Below are 3,333 nucleotides of genomic sequence, written 5' to 3'. Positions count from 1 at the left end.
ACAGTATGTAGAGATGCATGCAAGAACTCTGCATGTCTAAAGAAATGGAATAAAGGATACATTGAATTATGTATTATATGAAAAGAAGTGACAGATGGTATTATAGAGCATGCTGGAACACTGGTATTTATACAATAGCATTAAATGCATTTCTCTAGATAAATGAGGTTATTTGCAGGTATGACGCACCTAACCCCCAAATAATTGCTTATTTTGGGTTTGAGTGCATCACACAGCTTATTTTAGAGGCTACATCTGTCAGAATGAAACTGATGGGATGCAGAAATTTAAAAGATACCAAAAAGAACTCCAAGTACACCTAGGAATGTGGGGATACAAAGAGAGCAGATAACTAAAGAATACATTTTCTTGGTAGTGGAAAGAAAATAAAATAAATAATTGGACTTCAAAGAGAACTGAGAAAAAAGGACTTAAAAACATGGCTGTAAGTCACATAAAAAGCATTCCCATGGATAAAGAACTCTACCCAAGTACAAGAAGCCAAAATGACAGTTGAGAATTTACAGCAATCTATTAATCAATATAATTTCCTTTGAAATATTAGAGACCAAAATCAATCTTTGGAGGATGCAACTGACTGATTCTACATACAATATGCAAAATCACTCTGCTTTTTTGCTTTGTATTTTGAAAACCTATCTTTTTAAAAAGCTCAGGAACATAAATGGAATCTTTTCTATGTAACTTGTGTTATCCAATTTATTTCTCACTTCTGCTTTCAGTTTTTCTCTTCATGGAGAAAATGAATTCTTATTTCTTCAAAAATAGTTTTTTTTAGTACCTAACAGTGAAAAAAAATCACCTTCAATTTAGACTATTGTTCAACATTTTTCTTGAAACTTCAAAATTTTATTTGGGAATCCATGGCTTGTTTACAATGAAAAGAAAAAAGATTATATATAAAAACCCCTAATATGCAAATAGACCAAATGGCAGAACAACCAGTTGCTATGATGTGTGCTGACCACCAGAGGGTGCACGCAAGACCATGGCAGCCATCGGCCAAGGTGGGATGGTGAAGAAGGTGAGTGAGGGTGCCAGACCAAGGTAGGGTTCCCATCACTGTCATCAGGGCTAGCCTTTGGTGGTTACTGAAAATTATTTGCTCCTGTGCCCCACAGTCCCACCTACCTTATTTTCCGGCATATAAGATGACCGGGCGTATAAGATGACACCCTAATTTTATAGTTAAAACTTAAGTTTAGGCCTATATTCGCTGTATAAGACTACCCCCCACTTCCGAGGCAACACCAGTTTTTTTTTTTAGTAGGTGGCAATGCCTTAACCGTATGCTTGTTGTTAGGCCCGAGAGCCTCTTCCATCCTTGTCAAGGGGAGTGCTAACCTTCTCTCCTTTCATACAACACAACCAGTTCTTTTAATAGACCACCTCTCTGACTCTAGCCAATCTGAGCAGGCTTTTTTTCAGTTTCAAAAGTCGTCTTATACGCCGGAAAATACGATAGCACTCAAACCAGCCTAGCTCACATCCATTGCCAGCCCTAGAACAGCGGTTCATACCTGCTGCCAGCGCCCAGCACTGACCAGCGATCTTGGTGTCATCAGCACATGATTGCCCCTCAGGGCTTTTCCACCTCCTCCTGCTCCTAAGTGGCAATTGAGGCTGGTAGCCACCTTTTCTATGGCTGCCAGCAATGGCCCTGCTCTCACCCATGGGCCATGGCGGGAGTGGCTGGGTGGAGGCATGGTAGATGGGCCAAGACTCGCCCCTGTGCCCACTGTAGTCTTGTGTCCCACAGTTCCTTTCAAGGTGCATGAATTTGTGCACTGGGCCCCTAGTATAAAGAAATATAATATTGTTATCACATTCTTTACAATTTTTGCATTTTGGGAACTGTTTTCATCAACATAAAGCCCAGGTTGGAACTAGTTCATTGCTTCCCTGAGTCTTTTGTGCAACTATGAACTTGACCTCATTCTCAGGATGAGGTTTGAAGGGACATTCTGCCATTTATCAATCATTTGCCCACTCCTTTTTTGTCAGGATAGTAAGAGGCTAGAGAAATTCATTGACAAGTGGAATAAAGGAAACAGACAAAATAATTAAATAAGGTCAAACAATTTGAGTAATTTTACAGCCAGCTAATGAATCACAAGGTTTTATCTTTCTTAACCAAGGACATTTAGGAGCAAATGTTTTACACATTCCAGACTGTCCTGGATCAGAACCACCTTGGTCCCAGCCCCTCTTCAATGATGTATATGTCATTGTCCCCACATAAATCAGTAAGGAAGACAAAAGTTATGTCTTCCCTAAAGCCCAACTGTACCAAATTAACATTTCATTTAATTGTCACTGTATCAAAAAATGAACCCCAGACTGGTCGGGTAGTTCAGTTGGTTAGAGTGCCATCCCAATGTGCCAAGGTTGCAGTTTTGATCCCCAGTTAGGGCACATACAAGAATCCACCAGTCAATGCATTAAATAAGTGGAACAACAACTCTCTCTCTAAATCTCTTTTTCTCTCTCTTTTTTCTCTCTTTCTCTTCCTTTCTTCCTCTCTCTCTCTAAAATCAATAAATAAAGCAATATCTTGTCCCTCTCCCTTAGCTATGCCTTTAAACTGCCTATCAATTTATTTTCAGTATTTCTTGTGAAAATTCCTCTATGTAAATATTTTCTTCTCTTATTTTGTGTCACATTTTTCTTCTCCTTTTTTAAATCCTTTTTCTCAAACTGAAAAGCCATTCTAGCTTGGTACATTCCAAACAATTCAACAGATGTTAACACCCATCATGTATGTTTTCTGTTTCTACACAAGAATAGAAAATTGACTGAGAAAGTGAGTCTCTGTTGATCTTCATTTAATGCAAGAACCATCAATGCCTTCCTCAGAGTGCACCTTCTGGTTCAGGGCCTCATTGGTAGCTAGTTGTCATAAAGACACTAAATTATTTCATTTCATGTCACTTTTAAAAATATATATTTTTTATTGATTTTTTACAGAGAGGAAGGGAGAGGGATAGAGAGCTAGAAATATCAATGAGAGAGAAACATTAATCAGCTGCCTCCTGCACACACACACACACACACACACCCTCCCCCCACCTCAGGATGTGCCCGCAACCAAGGTACATGCCTTTGACCAGAATCGAACCTGGGACCCTTCAGTCTGCAGGCCGATGCTCTATCCACTGAGCCAAACTGGTTTCAGCATCATTTCATGTCACTTTTATACACATCACATACCTTGTCAAATTGTACAATGGTTGTTCTGTTTCTTTCAGTGTTATGGTATAAAAAATACTGTACCTGAATTTTTTAAACATTGTTTTGGGGATTTGTTTGTTT

At 39.0% G+C, this 3,333-nt stretch overlaps 1 non-coding gene across 1 annotated transcript; it reads right to left on the bottom strand.

Annotated features, from left to right (window-relative positions):
- Positions 1-1,263: 1,263 nt before the first annotated feature.
- Positions 1,264-1,387, bottom strand: LOC118725184. Its single transcript, XR_004989912.1, has one exon. It is a non-coding gene; the product is annotated as a U6atac minor spliceosomal RNA (small nuclear RNA).
- Between the last annotated feature and the right edge of the window lie 1,946 nt (positions 1,388-3,333).

Source organism: Pipistrellus kuhlii, unplaced genomic scaffold, assembly GCF_014108245.1.
Source record: "Pipistrellus kuhlii isolate mPipKuh1 unplaced genomic scaffold, mPipKuh1.p scaffold_m20_p_2, whole genome shotgun sequence".
NCBI classification, from domain to species: domain Eukaryota; kingdom Metazoa; phylum Chordata; class Mammalia; order Chiroptera; family Vespertilionidae; genus Pipistrellus; species Pipistrellus kuhlii.
This window is presented reverse-complemented; position numbering and strand designations above follow the sequence as displayed.